This window comes from Schistocerca piceifrons, chromosome 6 (assembly GCF_021461385.2).
Source record: "Schistocerca piceifrons isolate TAMUIC-IGC-003096 chromosome 6, iqSchPice1.1, whole genome shotgun sequence".
Lineage (NCBI taxonomy): Eukaryota > Metazoa > Arthropoda > Insecta > Orthoptera > Acrididae > Schistocerca > Schistocerca piceifrons.
Genome location: NC_060143.1, coordinates 355,829,943 through 355,851,795, shown reverse-complemented (window position 1 = coordinate 355,851,795; position 21,853 = coordinate 355,829,943).

Here is a 21,853-nt window from a genome sequence, read left to right as displayed (position 1 = left end):
TTATGCTCTGTGCAAAATTCTACCAGGCGGCTTCCTCTTTCATTTCTTACCCCCAATCCATATTCACCTACTTCGTTTCCTTCTCTCCCTTTTCCTACTATCGAATTACAGTCACCAATGACTATTAAATTTTCGTCTCCCTTCACTATCTGAATAATTTCTTTTATCTCATCATACATTTCATCAATTTCTTCGTCATCTGCAGAGCTAGTTGGCACATAAAGTTGTACTACTGTAGTAGGCATGGGCTTTGTGTCTATCTTGGCCACAATAATGCGTTCACTATGCTGTTTGTAGTAGCTTACCTGCACTCCTATTTTTTTATTCATTATTAAACCTACTCCTGCATAACCCCTATTTGATTTTGTATTTATAACCCTGTGTTCACCTGACCGAAGTCTTGTTTCTCCTGCCACCGAACTTCACTAATTCCCACTATATCTAACTTTAACCTATCCATTTCCCTTTTTAAATTTTCTAACCTACCTGCCCGATTAAGGGATCTGACATTCCACGCTCCGATCCGTAGACCGCCAATTTTCTTTCTCCTGATAACGACGTTCTCTTGAGTAATCCCCGCCCGAAGATCCGAATGGGGGACTATTTTACCTCCGGAATATTTTATCTAAGAGGACGCCATCATCATTTAACCATACAGAAAAGCTGCGTGTCCTCGGGAAAAATTACGATTGTAGTTTCCCCTTGCTTTCAGCCTTTCGCAGTACCAGCACAGCAAGGCCGTTTTGGTTAGTGTTACAATGCCAGATCAGTCAGTCATCTAAACTGTTGCCCCTGCAACTACTGGAAAGGCTGCTGCCCCTCTTCAGGAACCACACGTTTGTCTGTCCTCTCAACAGATACCCCTCCGTTGTGGTTGCACCTACGGTACGGCTGTCTTATCGCTGAGGCACGCAAGCCTCCCCACCAACGGCAAGGTCCATGGTACATGGGAGGGGTCACAGGAAAATATTAAAACATATATACTTCACGATAATATACACAACATATTTATACACTTCATTTAAATGTACGTAGATAATAAAGCAGGAAAAAATTATATGTGGGCACTGTGTTATTGCGTTACAAACTCATGTATTGTTTGTGCTTGGCGTTACGCGTTTTCAGCCCAGAATTTCGAGTCGGTTTCGAGGCAACGAAGACTACGGGTCACAAGAGGCAAATCAAAATCTGCGTGGGCCCTGTAGGCGGTGTGATTTGTTAGGCCTCTTAAAGGAATAAATAAATGATGTGGCTTGTTGATAATAATCTGTTCATCTCAATGGACCTGAATGTAAGCAGTTCTTATCGGATTGCCACATAATCAGTAATCGTCCAGGTTGCAATATTACGTCATCTGGAATAATTCCTCTGTCTCCCCCTAACGAGTTTTTCAACCTAGGGCGTAATGGCTGCTGTCAGTTATGACATTCTTTTCATGAGCACCATAAAATTTCTCTGATCTCAAATTATAGATGCGTTTGCTACATTTTGGTTCCTCCTGAACAGCATCACCTTGTTCTTTACTTTATCATCAAATTTCGGAACAGTAGAATTATTCGTACTCGTAAAGATTTACGATGCATTACTGCTTTTCGATTAAGTTGCAGTCTGCAATAGTTGCCTCCCTGTTACCACGACTTGGGAGTCCGACGTGTCAAAGCAGTCTCTCAGCACACCAAAGTCGCACTGAACTTGATTTATCAGAGATCCATCGAGACATTGAGAATCATATTGGTGCAGTTACTGCAAGATTTGCAAAGAGTAACAAGAGGTGATTTGAGTTCGTCCTGTGAATTGTATCGATTAATATATTAAAACATTTCATACATGTCATCGTTATTATTAAATTCCGACATCTGGAGTACGTTAAAACGGGAGGTGACAGGGGTTATTTTCGGGGAAGCGAGTGTAGTAGCTTTTGACGTTAGGATTACTGTAATTGCAGTATATTGGCCGTTAAAGGTAGGAAAAAAAGTACAATGTGTCAAAGTAAAATATTATATGCTTTGCTTAATTATTTTGTTCATAAATGTATTATTTTTTGCTTTTAGCAATATTTAATAAGTAGTTGTCCCTCTTGAACAGTTTCACAGGTTCTTTGCATTTCATATCTAAGTTAAGATCAATAATAATTTATTTTTTATCGAATTCAGAGACACTTTGTTTCTTGCGTATTGTACATGTACAGGAAGTACCCAGTTTACTTAAGTTGGCTGCATCCATGATTCACTAGTTCAGTAAGCTATAAAACTGAATAATGGAACTTTATTGCACTCAATCCGCCTCAAACAAATTGAAACACACAACACAAAGCTTTGCCACACTGCAATACTGCCACACTGCAATACTGCCACAGCAATTAGATCGCTGAGCTTGGCAATAGTCGTCTCGTATGAACACGAAATTTGCAACTGTTGAAGATATGTAACGAGCAGCACTGCGGAGGTTGTCGGCTAACTTTTCTTGAAATAAATAATCCACAGAGACATGTTTACTTACACAGTCTACATGAGTCGTACGCAGTACAAACTGGTTGTAAAGATGAGAAAGTTAACTGGTTTCACTCTTTCTCAATATTGTAACTTCTGTCACTGAAAATATTGATATCTGAGGCTAGGTGGCATTCAGAAACAAGTACGCAGTTCATGGCTAAGTTGCTCAGATGCCCGTTGTAGGCAAAATTCCAATCAACTTTTGTGGTCTTTTAATGATTTACGAAAAGTGACTCTCAAAGAAACTCAAACTATGAGAAACAAAGTATTTTCTTTCCCATAAAGTATAGAGAACAACTGCCCAAAATAACATACAATACGCCGGCCGGCGTTGCCGTGCGGTTCTAGGCGCTTCAGTCTGGAACCGCGTGACCGCTACGGTGGCAGGTTCGAATCCTGCCTCGGGCATGGTTGTGTGTGATGTCGTTAGGTTAGTTAGGTTTAAGTAGTTCTAAGTTCTAGGAGACTGATGACCACAGATGTTAAGTCCCATAGTGCTCAGAGCCATTTGAACCATTAACATACAATATTATAATGTACAGGTGGCAGTCTTAGTTGACATGGAGAATTTACAACGAGAGGAAACTATACAGTGCGAGTCACTAACTATTGCCACCAAGAATAATTCCGGAAGTATGATAGGAGCTGAAAAGTTTGTGGGGTAAAAGCTGCATGGGACAACGGGGGCCATAATATGACGCTGGTTTTTTGTTGCTAGGTTCGGTCGCGTCAGAGATATGAAGGTCAGCTTTGTTATGCTACAGTTTGGTACTTATTTTCTGATAGCGGCTATCGAGACGAATCCAATAATGTGTAACAGTAAGGTTTTTGAAGTTCAATTAAGGTCACAAAGGTGGCATGAACGTCCATTTACAGAAGTTGTTCGAAGTGATGACCATTGGTATCAATGCAATGGTGCAATCCTCCTATCACGGATTGTGTGGTATTTCTTATCACATCGGCACTTATCGAAGCACATGCTCTGACAATTTTTTCTCGCATATCTTCAAGTGTAGTTTGAATGTGTTTATAAACAATGACTTTTACGAATCCCCACAAGAAAAATCCAGAGGTGTCAAGTCTGGCGAACGAGCCGGCCAACGCCACATCCCCTCCGCGTCCAGTTCAATTGGGAATTGTCTCGGCAACTCATTTCTTTCCATCAGCGAAAAATGTGCCGGACACCCATCGTGTTGATACCACATCCTGTTCCTTGTACCTAATGTTTCTTGCAGGAATGTGGTATAATTCCTATCATTAAGATTTCTTTCGATGAAATAGGGCCTATAATTCTGTCCTCCAGAATCCCACACCATACATTCACGGACCACGATTTTGGTATGCAACTTGCGGCAGCTAACACGGATTTTCAGTAGCCCAAATTTCCATGGTTTGTGAATGTAGCCTCGTCAGTAAATAAAATCAAATTAATGAATGTGTCATCCCTCTGAATCTGACGTTGAGCCCATCGGCAGAATTCAGTGCAACGTATACAATCCGTACCAGTTATTTCTTGGTGGAGACTGTTATGGTAAGGATGATATTTATGGCGATGCAGAACGCAAACAACACTACTCTGGCTCATGCCAGATTCCTTTGCGATTTGACGCGAACTAACACAAGGATCTCGAACCACAGTCTCAAGAGTACCAATTTCTGTTTCCTCGTTAGTAACTTTCCTTTGCCTGATATGTTTCCGATGCGTTAAAGATCCAGTTGTTCTCAGTTTATCATACACATATTTAAATGTATGACGTGTAGGGTGAGTACGTTGAGGACATCTTTCAGCGTATAAGTCTCTAGCTCTCACTGAATTTCGTTGGCATTCTCCGTAAATGAGAAGCATATCGAGTTGTTCTTCGAATGAATACATCATTTACATTCACCTGATTCGACAATACTAGTCTTACCGTTCCTGTTAGTGTTGTATTGCGAAACCGTCAAATGGTGTTTACATGGCAATGGCACGTTAGATGGATACGCCATATTCGGCAAAAATTAACTATTTGCACCATATACGAGAGAGAATTGTCAGAGCATGTGCTTCGATAAGAGCCAAAGTGATAAGGCATACCACTGAATTCATTATAAGAAGATGGCAGCACTGCATCGATACCAATGGTCATCACTTCGAACAACTTCCGTAAACGGACATCCATGCCACCTTTTTGACCTTCGCTGACCTTCAAACACCTTACTGTTACACATCATTGCAATCGTCTCGACAGCTGCTGTCAGAAAATAAGTACTAAACTACAGCATCCCATTTAAAAAACGAAGTTGACCTTCATACCTCTGACGCGTCCCCATCTAGCAACAAAAAACCAACGTCATATTATGGCCCCCTTTGTCCCATGCAACATTTGTCCCACAAACTTTTCAGCTTCTATCATATTTTCAGAGTTATTCTAGGTGACAACAGTTACTTACCCTGTATACTGAAGAAAACATCAGATGGTTGTGTATGATATTTTCATTCCCTTGTACTGAAGTGGTAAAACCTGTTGCTCCAGAAAACCTCTCATATCAAGGAAAGACAGTATCAACCCTCTCTCTCCCCCACTAACTCGTAAAAGAAAAGGTGGAGAGAGTGCAGTATTAACTGCCTCGAAGAAGCAGCTAGAAATTTGAATTATTCTAAGAAGCAAAATACTATTTTTGCTTCAGCCTCGACGATTCTGAGAAAAAAGCTGCACGAGTTGTTTTAGACAATGACTTCGATATGGACGTGCACACGATGGACGCCCCTTACATGTTTTGCGAAGAAAAATTTTCCTCGGTACTCCACTGGAAAAGAAAATTTCTTGACGCAACCACTGCTCAAAGAATGAAACATACGTATTTATTTTTGATGTTTCAACAACTTTACCTTTCTTTCTTGGGCGTAATCAGGACTTTATTTCGATGGGTGGGGGGGGGGGGAGGAGGATATTTCCGTCTTCATTTATAAGGAGGCATTTTCAATTTTTAATGTCAGCCCAAATATTTATCAATTTTGTGCATACATTTACACAGAAAATCTGCTGGCACTTACTGTTTCCAAGTATTTATCCGCCCTATCAGTTCTGAAAAGTGATGGAGTACTTCCTCTAGGTCTCCATCAACTGGTACGCAGCGATGCACAGAGAGTGGGGTGAGACCACCCAGTTCCAACTGTTCCCTACGTTGATTTTTAAACGTTTTAAAGTCGAAAGTGTCCTTTGTGGAGTTGCTGTTGAAACTGGGATGTGACTAGAAATTGGAGCAGGAACTCTACTATTGAGAAAAAAAAATTTGAACTGCATGTCACTAATCCAGCCAGAAATCATTCTCAGGTCTTTTACTTGGTTTTTATTTAAGCTATTTGTGTTTCCAAACGGAAAGTTCTCCAGTTGCATACAAAGGTTCTGGTAACATTTACTGATAAAATTTGACGGGCTCCTTTATAATTATCTTCGATATCGCAGTTTCATTGGAATTATGTTCTGAAAGGATTCAATTAAATTTCAATGGCTCGGAAACGTATCGTGGAACTGGTTTCTTACGTTATGCAGGAAGCATAATGCTACGTTTCTTCTGTAATATTCCCTTGGGCTGCTATCAGGACTGCTGCTTCGATCTTTCATTATGGACACGGACATCGGTAATTCGCTTGTTACTTCGACTTCTTCTGTGAGTTTTGAGGCCTCGCTATACATATATTTCAATTCTTTATCACCGTTCCGTGTCCTTTCGCCTAAGACGTTAGACATACTTCTAACATATCCAAATGCTGAAACAAGATCGCAGTTAACAACATTTTAATGCGTTGTGAAAAGGAAAACGGCTAAGGAGAAGACTTTTTCCAACAGAAACAACTGGCTATGGATGATTGTACATAACAGTTGTGTGCTTTTTGAACAGTTTCTTCGTGAGTACACGGTTTTAGCTCTTGCAGGGAATGCGCTATGACTTAAAACATTTCTTTAAATCGCAGAATGGCCTCATGTTTGTAAAGGCACTAAGTTTTGCACACTGCCAAATGTGTTAAGTGTCTGGTCGCTGGTGAAAAATCTCTGACAGATGGTTTCCGACGTCACTATGTTTTATAATAATTCAAATGGCTCTGAGCACTATGGGACTTAACTTCTGTGGTCATCAGTCTCCTAGAACTTAGAACTACTTAAACCTAACTAACCTAAGGACATCTCATATATCCATGCCCGAGGCAGGATTCGAACCTGCGACCGTAGCGGTCGCGCGGTTCCAGACTGTAGCGCCTAGAGCCGCTCGGCCACCCCGGCCGGCGGGACTTGTAAAGAAGTTTCCTATGAACTGTACTGACTGTGTGGAATTTCGGATATGCTGCACAGAAGACGAATCACCTAAGGCTAAATTTAAAGAGAGGGCACCGCTGGGCATTCTCTTCTAGTGAAAGCTTGTGCAAGACCAGACTAAAAAAAAGTTATTAGTTTATAAAAGCGAACTGATCTGTAAAATCCATGAAAATCGTCACCTGAAGTTCTTCTTCTTCGTCGTCATCGTTGTCCTCTTCATGTACGAGGGTTGACTGTAAAGTAGTGCCTCCACCTTATAACTCTTCAACAGTTGGCAGCATTGGTATGCGGCAGGTATTGGCTTGTTCCGTAGCTCCAGTTGGCGGGAAACCTTGGCATTGAACGGTTGTGTCGTACAGTGTAAAGTAGGGAACCCTGCGCAGACGGTCGGTCAAAGCGATTTAAGCAACGTGCAGTCATTGAATTCTTGACAGCGGAGGGGGTCACCCCAAAGGAGATTTGTCTGAGAATGAAAGCAGTTTATGGTGATTGTGTTGATGTGAGTACTATGCGTCGTTGGGCGAGTAAGATGTTGAGGCGGGAACATCTGACCTGCGTGGCAAACAACGGGTTGGACGTCCTGTGACAGCAACCACCGAGTTTCACAAGCAAGCCGGCCGGTGTGGCCGTGCGGTTCTAGACGCTTCAGTCTGGAACCGAGTGACCGCTACGGTCGCAGGTTCGAATCCCGCCTCGGGCATGGATGTGTGTGATGTCCTTAGGTTAGTTAGGTTTAAGTAGTTCTAATTTCTAGGGGACTGATGACCACAGATGTTAAGTCCCATAGTGCTCAGTGCCATTTGAACCATTTTTTTCACAAGCAAAATGTTGACAGATTGATTCAGGACGATCGTTGTATCACTCAGAGAGAAATTGCAAGCACAATCGGCATTTCACAAGAACGTATGGGTCACATTATTGCTTTGCTTGGCTGTCAGAAGATCTGTGCACGATGGGGACTCCAGATGCTGACTCCTGAAATGAATGCGCACAGACTTGAAATTTGCCAGGAACTCCTCTCGCGTTACGAGAATGAAGGTGACGCCTTTCTCCATTCATTGTGACAGGGGACGAAACGTGGGGACACCATTACGCTTCTGATAAAGACGTTGAGAGAACTGTGAGACTGTGGTTGCAGAAACGGAGTGTCGACTTCTTCCGTGACGGCTTAAGAAAACTTGTTCATCGTTGGCAGAAATGTGGAAAAGTAAATATTGGTAATTAAAGATCACATTCTAAAGATTATTTCTGCATTTGATGTATTAAAATATTCCGATCCAAACCCAAGCAACGAAGGTGGAGGCTTTACTTTTCATTCAACCCTCGTATGAGATGATCTTCACTGGCATCTAGAGCGTTATTTATGCCGCACTTCTTGAGAGATTTAACAACACCGGTACTTTCTATTTATAACCAGCATCATATGAATACCTTTCATTTTTTCCCATAACTACTAACTAAAATATATATACTTCAGTCAAGTTCACTGACACCTAGAGTGCAAGGACACATCATAGGCTAGACCGTGTTCTGGGTGTGCGGTGGCAGGGCGGGAGGGAATCAGTGTTAGCAAACTTGCGAAACCCTACAAGTCACGTTCGTCGCGTCGGCGCACTGCTGCCCCCAGTTGAATCCAATGCTGCTAGATAGAGATAAACTTCGAATATGTTGTCATTTTTAAGACTTGTGGGTATTTTAAATCGAACACTGCACATTTTTATATTAATTTAAGGTATAAGACGCACCTGAATTTTGGAGGCATATTTTCGAAGAAAAAAGTGCGTCTTATAGTCCATGGAACACGGTAATGTCAATTAATTCAAAATGGAATAATATTAAGTTCGCCAGACCGTGCCGCATTGAGTCTGTAGCAATTATAAATTCATGAATCTTATTCATTTCTAAATCGTTATACCAAGCACATGAAGATTGTTTTTCAGCTCTTGCAATGTCTGCCGCTTCGTTAACAAGAATGATACAGCACTTACACGTGTTTACTCTGTAAACATTTTGCTTCCTTATAATACTACCATGTGTTTCTACTATCCGGGGTTGTGAATAGCAGCGCTGATGCATAGCGCATCTTTTTTTTTTTTTTTTGTCATCAGTCTACTGACTGGTTTGATGCGGCCCGCCACGAATTCCTTTCCTGTGCTAACCTCTTCATCTCAGAGTAGCACTTGCAACCTACGTCCTCAATTATTTGCTTGATGTATTCCAATCTCTCCATGTAGGCTTTCACGGCCGGCGTCTTCATCAGTAAACACTTCCGGGCTAAGTTGCCGTGGTCGATCTGTAGAACTTCTTATCCCTGAAGTTTCGTTCTCAACTACGGAGAACATCTACCGAGGTGAGTCGACGATTTTTTTTTTTTTTTTTTTTTTTTTTGCATCTTTAATTCTCTCTCATGAGAGAGAGCGGGCTGGTGTTAGAGCTTTGCTCTTTTCAGCCGTGGGATATTTGTGCTGTTGGGGCACCATGTATTTGCAATTTGGGAGAAGATGATGATCGATTCATTTGATTCATACTTCCTTATGTTATATATGCTTTATATATGCTCTTTCTTTCTGTCTCTCTGGCTGCTAGGAGCTGGGGCCGCCGCTTATATGGATATCGTAGGGGGCGCCACCGCACGTCACGTGGCGTCGATGTGCAGCTCTCTCTGGCCATCGTCTGTTCTCTCGATTGCAGGCAATCGATTGTCACGTGATTGATGCAACGTCGACCGCCATATCTTATCCAATTTTAATCCTTCTTCTTTACGATTAAAATTTGATGAAACAAGCGTGCTAGCGAGGACGTCGCACTATTATAGACGTATGTATAGAGAGGCAATTGAAATCCAAAAACATCAATACAATTTTAATCGTTAAGAAGAAGGATTAAAATTGGATAAGATATGGCGGTCGACATTGCATCGATCACGTGACAATCGATTGCCTGCAATCGAGAGAACATACGATAGCCTGAGATAGCTGCACATCGACGCCACGTGACGTGCGGTGGCGCCCCCTACGATATCAATATAAGCGGCGGCCCCAGCTCCTAGCAGCCAGTCGTTGACTCACCTCGGAAGATGTTCTCCGTAGTTGAGAACGAAACGTCAGGGAGAAGAAGTTCTACAGATCGACTACGGCAACTTAGCCCGGAAGAGTATATTCCAATCTCTGTCTTCCTCTACAGTTTTTGCCCTCTACAGCTCCCTCTAGTACCATGGAAGTCATTCCCTCATGTCTTAGCAGATGTCCTGTCATCCTGTCCCTTCTCCTTATCAGTGTTTTCCACATATTCCTTTCCTCTCCGATTCTGCGTAGAACCTCCTCATTCCTTACCTTATCAGTCCACCTAATTTTCAACATTCGTCTATAGCACCACATCTCAAATGCTTCGATTCTCTTCTGTTCCGGTTTTCCCACAGTCCATGTTTCACTACCATAGAATGCTGTACTCCAGACGTACATCCTCCTACAGTTCCCTCTAGTACCATGGATGTCATTCCCTGATGTCTTAACCGATGTCCTATAAGCCTGTCCGTTCTCCTTGTCAGTGTTTTCCACATATTCTGTTCCTCTACGAATCTATGCAGAACCTCCTCATTTGTCACCTCATCAGTCCACCTAATTTTCAACATTCATCTGTAGCACCACATCTCAAATGTTCGATTCTCTTCTGTTCCCGTTTACCCACACTCAGTCTTTCACTACCTTACAATGCTGTGCTCCAAATGTACATTCTCAGAAATTTCTTCCTCAAATTACGGCCTATGTCTGATACTAGTAAACTTCTCTTGGGCAGCAATGCCCTTTTTGCCAGTGCTAGTTTGCGTTTGATGTCTTCCTTGGTCCGTCCGTCATTGGTTATTTTGCTGCCTAGGTAGTAGAATTCCTTAACATCATATACTTCGTGATCACCAATTTTGATGTTGTTAAGTTTCTAGGTGTTCTCATTTCAGCTGCTTCTCATTACTTTCATCTTTCTTCGATTTACTCTCAATCCATATTCCGTACTCATTAGACACTTCATTCCATTCAGCAGGTCATTTAACTCTTCTTTACTTTGTCTCAGGATAGCAATGTCATCAGCGAATCGTATCTTTGATATCCTTTCATCTTGAATTTTAATTCCACTCCTGAACCTTTCTTTTATTTGCATCATCGCTTCTTCAATGTACAGATTGAACAGTAAGGTCTAAAGACTACATCCCTGTCTTACACCCTTTTTAATCCGAGCACTTCGTTCTTGGTCGTTCACTCTTGCTATTCCCTCTTGGTTCTTGTACATATTGTATACTACGTGTCTCTTCCTATAGCTTACCCCTATTTTTCTCAGAACTTCGATCTTGTGCCATTTTACACTGTCGAACGCTTTTTCCGGATCGACAAATCCTATGAACGTGTCTTGATTTTTCTTCAATCTTGCTTCCATTATCAACCGCAACGTCAGAGTTGCTTCTCTGGTGCCTTTACTTTTCCTAAAGTCATCTAACATACCCTCAATTTTCTTTTTCGTGCTTCTGCATATTATTCTTGTAAGCAACTTGGATACATGATACTGTGCGATAATTCTCGCACTCGTCAGCTCTTGCAGTCTTCGGAATTGGTAGATGGCATTTTCCCGAAAGTCAGATGGTATGTCGCCAGACTCATACAGTCTACACACGAACGAGAATAGTCGTTTTGTTGCCACTTCCCCAAGGATTTTAGAAATTCTGATGGAATATTATGTATCCCTTCTGGCTTATTTGATCTTAAGTCGTCCAAAGCTCTCTTAAATTCTGATTCTAATATTGGATCATCCATTTCTTCTAAATCGACTCCTGTTTCTTATTCTATCACATCAGACAAATCTTCCCCCCAACAGAAGCCTTCAATGTACTCTTTCCACCTATCCGCTCTCTTCTCTGGCTTTAACAGTTGAATTCCTGTTGCTCTCATAATGTTACCACCATTGCTTTTAATTTGGTTGTTTTGACTTTCCTACATGGTGAGTCAGTCCTTCCGACAATCATTTTTTTCGATTTCTTCACATTTTTCATGTAGCGGTTTCATTTTAGCATCCCTGCACTTGCTATTTATTTTATTCTTCAGCGACTTTTATTTCTGTATTCCTGAATTTTCCTGAACATTTGTGTACTTCCTTCTTTCATTGATCAACTGAAGTATTTTCTGTTAGCGATGGTTTCTTTGGAGTTACTTTCTTTGTACCTATGTTTTTCTTTCCAACTTCTGTGATTGCCTTTTTAGTGGTCCATTCCTCTTCAGCTGTAGTGCCTATTGAACTATTCTTTATCGCTATATCTATAGCCTTAGAGAACTTCAAGCGTATCTCGTCATTCCTTAGTACTTCCGTATCCAACTTCTTTGTATATTGATTCTTCCTCACTAATCTCAAACTTCAGCCTACTCTTCATAACTACTATATTGTGATCTGAGTCTATATCTCCTCCTGGGCACGCCTTACAATCCAGTAACTGATTTCGGGATCTCTGTCTGACCATTATGTAATCTAACTGAAATCTTCTTGTATCACCCGGCCTTTTCCAAGAAAACCTTCTCTTCTCATGATTCTTGAACAGAGTATTCGCTATTACTAGCTGAAATTTATAACAGAACTCAATAAGTTTTTTTCCTCTCTCGTTCCTTGTTCCAAGCCCTTATTCTCCTGTAACCTCTTCTTCTGCTCCTTTCTCTACAACTGCGTTCCAGTCCTCCAGGACTATTAGATTTTTCATCTCCCTTTACGTACTATATTACCCTTTCAGTATCCTCATATACTTTATCTCTTCATCTTCAGCTTAAGAGCAACCCTATCACTGAACTGTTCACAGTAAAATATTCTTTACGCTACCTTCCTATTCATAACGAATCCAACTCCCATTGTACATTTTTCCGCTGCTGTTATTACTTTGTACTCATATGACCAAGAATCCTTTTATTCTTTCCATTTCACTTCACTGACTCCCACTATACCTAGATTGAGCCTTTGTAGTTCCCTTTTCGAATTTTCTAGCTTCCCTACCTCGTTCAAGCTTCTGACATTCCACGCCCCGACTCGTAGAACGTTATGCTTTCGTTGGTTATTCATGTTTTTTTTCTGATGGTCACTCCTCCCTTAGCAGTCCCCTCCCGGATATCCGAATGGGGGACTATTCCGGAATCTTTCGCCAATGGAGAGATCATCATGACACTTTTTCAATTACAGGCCACATGTCCTATGGATACACGTTATGTGTCTTTAATGCAGTGGCTTCCATTGCCTTTTGCATCCTCATGACATTGATCATTGGTGATTCTTCCGCCATTAGTGGCAGTTTCTCACCCGAAGGACAAGAGAGTGCCCTGAACCTCTGCCCGCACCTCCGCCCTCTTTGACAAGGACGTTGGCAGAATGAGGGTGACTTCTTATGCCGGAAGTCTTCGGCCGCCAATGCTTATTATTAATCAACATTTACGCGGTGGAGAGTTTCGAACCTGGGACCGAGGTCGTTTTGATTACTAATTAAAGACCTACGTCGTAAACCATGGGTGCAACACGATACGCTACGTATACGGAAAGTGAGGATACCATGCAAAAAAATACTTAACTGCGCTAAGTGATTTCGCGATCAGACCCTGAAATAGTGCGATGCTGACCGGGAGACATAACATTACGAAAACAGTAACTACACAGTATAGCCATTTCCAGGTGCAAGGGAGCACTGAACTATGACAGCGACACCTCGTGGCTGACTGGTCAGAGATAAACCGGAGCGGATGAATGTACTCAATGTACTATACAATCTTCGTTAAACACGAAACTGTCATAGTACAATATATGAGTAGCAGCAAGGGAAAGTAGAAATATCGTTCCTTTATTATGTGTGCGAGATTTATACAGAAGGTGATTTAATCCAACAATAACAGCCAGTGCGGCAAAGTGATATCATTCAAGAAATTCATCATGGCTATGAATCATACTGCAACTAAAATATTCTTATGACACACTACGTGCGGAAGTTGATTTTTAAATTGAGTAATCGGGCAGATTGAACTATTATTGTCATAGTAATGCTATAAATCTGAAGCGAGTGCTTGAATCTAATAGCGACTGCATGCAGTAGAGTCATTTACAAGTTGTATGGGGAACCACAATATCCGTTTCACATCATCTGCTCACCATAGTGAACCGCGCGTTCACTTACAGCAGCGGTTCCCAACCAGATGGTAATTATCCCCTGAGATGGCTAAAAAGAAATGATTCGATTATGTTTCAGTCATAAAACATAATTATTTTTAAAATTTCATTACCATTGTCACTATTTTATAGAATTGTAGTAATGATCACACAAGTTGTCAACAGTTACATTTTCTGAAATACTAGCATTAACTTGCGTCACATTCCGATGGTGGTTACAGACCATGACACGAATGCAAAAACATTTTCCTCCCACAGTCCGCCAATTTCCCACATAAACTATATGATCAAAAGTATCCGGACACCCGGCTGAAAATGACTTACAAGTTCGTGGCGCCCTCCATCGGTAATGCTGGAATTCAGTATGGTGTTGGCCCACCTTGATGACAGCTTCCACTCTCCCAGGCATACGTTGAATCACGTGGTGGAAGGTTTTTTGGGGAATGGCAGCCCATTCTTCACGGAGTGCTGCACTGAGGAGAGGTATCGATGTCGGTCGGTGAGGCCTGGCACTAAGTCGACGTTCCAAAATATCTCGAAGCTGTTCTGTAGGATTCAGGTCAGGACTCTGTGCAGGCCAGTCCATTACAGCGATGTTATTGTCGTGTAACCACTCCGCCAAAGGCCGCGCGTTATGAACAGGTGCTCGATCGTGTTGAAAGATGCAATCGCCATCCCCGAGCTGCTCTTCAACAGTGGGAAGCAAGAAGGTGCTTAAAACATCAATGTAGGACTGTACTGTGATAGTGCCAAGCAAAACAAGGGGTGCAAGCCCCCTCCATGAAAAACACGACCACTCCATAACACCACCGCCTCCGAATTTTACTGTTGGCACTACATACGTTGGCAGATCACACCATACCCGCACGCTGCCATCGGATCGCTACATTGTGAACCGTGATTCGTCACTCCACACAACGTTTATATACTGTTCAATCGTCCAGTGTTTACGCTCCTTAAATCAAGCGAGGTGTCGTTTGGCACTAACCGGAGTGAAGTGTGGCTTATCAGCTGGACCATGAAATCCAAGTTTTCTCACCTCCCACCTAGCTGTCATAGGACTTGCAGTGGACCCTAATGCAATTTGGAATGCCTGTGTGATGGTCTGGATAGATGTCTGCCTATTACACATTACGACCCTCTTCAACTGTCGGCGGTCTCTGCCAGTCAACAGACGAGGTCGACCTGTACGCTTTTGTGCTGTACGTGTCCCTTCAAGTTTCCACTTCACTATCACATCGGAAACAGTGGACCTGGGGATGTTTATGAGTGTGTATCTTGCGTACAGACGTATGACACAATTGACGCCCAATCACCTGACCACGTTCGAAGTCCGTGAGTTCCGCAGAGCGTCCCATTCTGCTCTCTCAGGATGTCTAATGACTACTGAGATCGCTGATGTGGAGAACCTGGCAGTAGGTGGCAGCACAATGCACATAATATGGAAAACGTATGTTTTTTGGGGGTGTCCGGGTACTTTTGATCACATAGTGTACTTGATATTTTGTACCATGCAACTGTGGCAGTAAAACTGGCACATATACGTCACATAGGACCGGCGCGGGAGCGTTATCCCTTAACGCGTGCTCTAGTCTCACTAGCAGCGCGCGTACCCGCTGGCGAGCTGGCCCAAGCGGGTTGCATCATGCAGCCTCGCAGCCGCTCAGCGGCCAACGCGGCACTATGTTTTCGATTTTTTTCAAATTATTGCATCCTTGAGCCCTCGTCCACCAGATGTACGTCTAGCGATGGCGGCTGACGCTACAGATGAGACTTTATTAGTAATTATAGTACAGGGTTACATCACCAGTTACAGTTACATTCTGAGCAAGTAGACCAAGTCCTTCCATCCAAACATGTATTTTTTCATCATTACTAACTTTACGACAGGAGCGGGTAGACGTAACGTACGTGGAATAGATGTTAAGACCCAATCTAGACCTAGCTGCAACGATTTGAAAAAAATCGAAAACATAATGCCGTGTTGGCCGCTGAGCGCCTGCGAGGCTGCATGATGCAACCCGCTTGGGCCGGCTCGCCAGCGGGTACGCGTGCTCCTAGTGAGACTAGAGCACGCGTACGGGATAACGCTCCCGCGCCGGTCCTCGCAGCGGCTAAGTCCGTTATCAGTGCTCTTATATAATCAAGGTCATGCGCTCAGTATAAAAGCGGCCAACGCAGACCAGAGGAATCATTCCGCTGTGAGCTGTATCTGCAACAGCATTGAAGCACTATGCTTCGTCGACGTGTGTATTGCTTCATTGTCCACTTTGCAGCAGATTACCAAACTCATTGGCACAGCAGTAATTGTATAATCGTCACTACACTGCTATAAGGACCACACAAGATTATTATTATTATTATTATTGTTATTATTACTATTATTAGTGACCGTGGTCACGCATAAAGCTGTAGCAATCTGAAGTCTTCCAGTATCCATCAGTTCAGAAGCAAGGAGTCCAGCAAACAAGCGATCTACAAACAGTAAGCATAGTGCAGACGTTTGTACTTGATTCATTTTAAATGAATTAGTAGGCTGTGAGTGAAGCAAGCTTGACTAGAGGGAGAAGCGATGCAGAGGAAGCACGTTTTGTAAATATGTGCCCTCAGTGTGGCTTGTTAGCTTTCCTTCCTCAGAAGTAGTCGTAGGAGGCAACTCACGATGCACCGACACCTACTTCATCATTTAATAAAAAAAAGTTGTTGGACATAAGCAGTACCAATAGTTTCAGTGACTCATTTTTCATGTTTTAATGAAAGACCTATAAAATTATATATTTATCTTTCGTCATTTTAAAAATAAATGTTCAAAGAAAATGAGCCATGGCCAGCTCGCGTTGATGCCGTTTGATCTTTGGCATTTTGTCGCAATCAAGTGGCGTCTTATTTCTCCCTCAGTTACTACCGTAACGAGTTGCTGATTTGCCTCGGTCAATGGCAGCAGCAGCGCTTATCGGTACTAGTACCATCTTTGGTGTGACCGTTATATTTCCGTGGGATGGTGTGTGTGGAGACATTCGGTCAGTTGGGACAGAGCAGCAAGGAAGTCTGCACAGTGCGGGGTCAGGCTGGGACCGCTGGTGGCGTGCACGCGCTGTCAGATTGTGAGGCGCTAGCTGCGAGAGCTACAAAGTTCGTTGCCCACCAAACCTGGACACTGAAGCTGAGTGATCAGTTAACCTTTTATGAAACCTCAACTGCTGTGACATCTTTTCGTTCATTGCCGGTTGTTGCTTCCTGGGCTGTTCCGGCTAGCAGCAACGTATGGTATGTTGGAGTTGGTGAAATTTTGCAGCCGTCTTCCTGTATGGTCTTTAACTACTAAATTGGTTGTTACTTATCAGTGAAGTGCACCAGCGCTATTTTCTGCCTTGTGGCCATTAACGCCCCAGTTACCTGCCCTGTTCGTTAGCATAGTTTTCCGGCAGTGTGTTTTTCCTCGCCGTGTTGATGCTGTACGGCACGGCGTGTAGTTCGACAACCTTTTAGCTGTTTGTTCATATTTTTATGGTTATTGTGCCTAGGCTGTTTCTAGACGTCAATTCTGAAGTCGAAGTGCTGCTGGTATCTTCGCCCTTGGCTGACATTTTCCTTTGTTGTACTGTAGGTCGGGTGGAAGGGAGTTGATCAGGTTGTTGGTCAGTCCTTCACCCTCCCCTGGTTCGGGCTGCCGTCCAATTATTTAACCATACTCTTGGCTGCCTGTCTCACCTCACCTTACGTTAGAGCTACCTCCTCAGGCCGACCCTTGGAACACTTCTGAGCACCACTTTTCTGTTGGTTTTAGACTGTGATTTTCATTTTAGTCTGATGTACTGTGCGAGGCCTTCAGCCGTCTATTAATTTAGTTTGTTTTAGTTTAAGATAAGGCCTTCACCCGACTTAAATTAAAATTTGAAGATTGACTTGTTTAAAAACTAAATTTTGAAAGTTTGTTCTATCTGAAATTCTTATTATCTGGGCCTTAAGCCCTGAGTTGTTCAATGTCCAGTGTGTGGCCTTCAGCTGAGCTTTTATGTGAAATGTTTTTAAGATAAGGCCTTCAGCTGTCTTAAATTAAAATTTTCAAAATTGATTTGCTTAAAACTATTTTTTTAATTTGCTCTATATGTCTTGTGTGTGGCCTTCAGTCGAATATTTATGTGAAATATTTTTTTTAAATAAGGCCTTCAGCTGCGTGTATTCTTTAAAGCAATTTTTATAACTTGTGTTCAAGCCTTCAGCCGTTCTTGTTTTTGATGTGGTTCTGGGCCTTCAGCCCAGGAGGTATCGCAAGTTTTCTTAACTAGGCCTTCAGCCGTATTGTTTTAATCTGGTCCTTCTAAGGCAATGTGAAATTAAATGGTTCTTAGGAAAATAGGTTTATGTTTTTTGCAACTAACTGTAACTGATTACGAACTCCTTCACAACCATAGCCTGATCCGCCCTATCCTGCGAAACCAGATCTTAGAAAATTCTTTTTCATTTTAAAGTTTAGTTTAGAATAAATGTTGATGACAGTGGGGTGGGGGTGGGAATATTGATGACAAAGGGGGGAGGAAGAGAGGATACTAGCTAATATCTTATTACATTCGAGGATAATATCCTCAGAAAGATTGTGAACCACTGACTTAGAGCATTTATCATAATGGAATACCATAGGATCATAGTTTAAGGAAATCTAAAATAACTTTGGGGTGAGACCCTGAAAACAGTGCGATGCAGACTGGGGAGGTGTCATCCACTGCCAATGGGTTCATTCTGAGGGACATGCTGGTGGTCCTCCACGCTCGCACCCGTGTCAGCTTTCCGAACCTTGTAGCTGCTGCTTTTCAGTTATGTATCTCCTCAGTCGGCTTCACAAAATTACTTAGTATGATAAAAGCCAGGGTCTCCAACGATTTATTCACAAAAGCATTTTTATTCATTCAACAGTAACTTAATTTGACACAGAAAATTAGAAATAGGATCTAGAAAAATTTTTTAAAACGATTTAGAAAATCATATTGATAGGAACAAAAAAATCCGAAAAGCATGGTACATTACTACTTCTCCACCGCCATGGTATCTCCAAAATCGTCGCCGTGCCAAGAAAACAGCCATTTCCGCTGAAATGGCTAACAACCAACCAAACCCAAATTATACTGACCGGAAAAAAATCGCAACACCAAGAAAGAGTTATTCGACATAAACGAAAGTTGGTAGGTGTGTTTCTACATCTGAAAGATGTATGTTCAAATTTCGTCCCAGTCGCATGCGAGTGGTGCTTTAAATACACGCATTGATCACTGTACACCCTGCCCTGGTGTATTTCAGTTTCATAACAGTCCTCATCACTTATTCAATTCCTGTCTTTTCGCTTACCCATTTGTTTGCTTTTCTGCCTCTTCTTGTTATAGTCTACAAGCAACTTTCCACTGCTAGTTGGGCAATCCTAAAGTTTAGAACTGTCGCGGATTTAACAGCCAAGTTTCACTTCCGTGAGCTAGTACTGGCAGTATACGCTATTAGCGTGCGGCAATGGCCTCCATTAAGATGAAACGTTCTTTACGGCGCTCTTGTGATCGGAACTTCCGAGAGGGAATTCACGCGAAGTCCCTCGTTTTGCTGTAACCACAACCCGTGTACTCCAGTAATGTGCGTCGTGGGAGACAAATTACGAGACGTATCGCTCCGCAGACTCGCTCGTTAACGTTTATTGGCGAATCCGGATTAATACTCTACGTCAGCGGTCGTCAAACTGTGGTCCACGGGGCAGATGTGGCTCGAATCAAGTACTCGTATTTTATAGTAACATACATCTAGCAATTAACAAGAGAATCCTGAAACATCAACGAACGTTAAGAGCTTCTTAAGAGTGCAGTTTTCCAAGTCAGTAACAAACAAAAATGTTTACAGAGACAGTAGTATTTTAAGATGTGCTTAATTTTAACTGCTGTTGGTAAATTTGGCAGCTTGCCTCAGGAGCACAGCGGTAAGTAGTGCTGTCTACATCTACATCTATACTCCGCAAGCTACCCAACGGTGTGTGGCGGAAGGCACTTTACGTGCCACTGTCATTACCCCCTTTCCTAATCCAGTCGCGTATGGTTCGCGGGAAGAACGATTACCGGAAAGCCTCCGTGCGCGCTTGTATCTTTCTAATTTTACATTCGTGATCTCCTCGGGAGGTATAAGTAGGGGGAAGCAATATATTCGATACCTCATCCAGAAACGCACCTTCTCGAAACCTGGACAGTAAGCTACACTGCGATGCAGAGCGCCTCTCTTGCAGGGTCTGCCACATGAGTTTGCTAAACATCTCCGTAACGCTATCACGCTAACCAAATAACCCTGTTACGAAAACGCTCCGCTCTTCTTTGGATCTTCTCTATCTCCTCTGTCAACCAGACCTCTACGAATCCCACACTGATGAGCAATACTCAAGTATAGGTCGAACGAGTGTTTTGCAAGCCACCTCCTTTGCTGATGGATTACATTTTCTAAGGACTCTCCCAATGAATCTCAACCTGGCACCCGCCTTACCAACAATTAATTTTATATGATCATTCCACTTCAAATCGTTCCGTACGCATACTCCCAGCTTTTTTACAGAAGTAACGGATACCAGTTTTTGTTCTGCTATCATATAATCATACTATAAAGGATCCTTCTTTCTATGTATTCTCAATACATTACATTTGTCTATGTTAAGGGTCAGTTGGCCGGCCGGTGTGGCCGTGCGGTTCTAGGCGCGTCAGTCTAGAACCGCGTGACCGCTACGGTCGCAGGTTCGAATCCTGCCTCGGGCATGGATGTGTGTGATGTCCTTAGGTTAGTTAGGTTTAAGTAGTTCTAAGTTCTAGGGGACTGATGACCACAGATGTTGAGTCCCATAGTGCTCAGAGCCAAGGGTCAGTTGCCACTCCCTGCACCAAGTGCCTATCCGCTGCAGATCTTCCTGCATTTCGCTGCAATTTTCTAATGCTGCAACTTCTCTGTATACTACAGCATCATCCGCGAAAAGCCGCATGGAACTTCCGACACGATCTACTAGGTCATTTATATATACTGTAAAAAGCAATGGTCCCATAACACCCCCCTGTGGCACGCCAGAGGTTACTTTAACGTCTGTAGACGTCTCTCCATTGAGAACAACATGCTGTGTTCTGTTTGCTAACAACTCTTCAATCCAGCCACACGGGTGGTCTGATATTCCGTAGGCTCTTACTTTGTTTATCAGGCGACAGTGCGGAACTGTATCGAACGCCTTCCGGAAGTCAAGGAAAATGGCATCTACCTGGGAGCCTGTATCTAATATATTCTGGGTCTCATGAACAAATAAAGCGAGTTGGGTCTCACACGATCGCTGTTTCCGGAATCCATGTTCATTCCTACAGAGTAGATTCTGGGTTTCCAGAAATGACATGATACGCGAGCAAAAAACATGTACTAAAATTCTAGAACAGATCGATGTCAGAGACATAGGCCTATAGTTTTGCGCATCTGCTCGACGACCCTTCTTGAAAACTGGAACTACCTGTGCTCTTTTCCAATCATTTGGAACCTTCCGATCCTCTGTCACTTGGGGCTTAGAGGATATGAGAGGGGGAATGTTTTATTGTTTATCTTTCAGGACTGAAAACTCACGGACGTGCACGACTCGTGCTGATCAGCTGCTGCGGTACAAATTTCAAACCGACGTAACATGGATTCGTGGAAACACATTATAGAGATTGTCATCCTCAGGTGCGGTTCATACAGGGTGATACATGATGACGTTACATTTTCAGGGATATCAGAGAAAGACAAGCATATCGATTTAATGTAAGGAAGAATTGTTCGCGAATGACCGAGTGCGAAACTTATTACCGTAACTCGTTCTGATATTTCTGATGGTGGAATACATGTACCGGTACTGTTGTTGCTACGAGA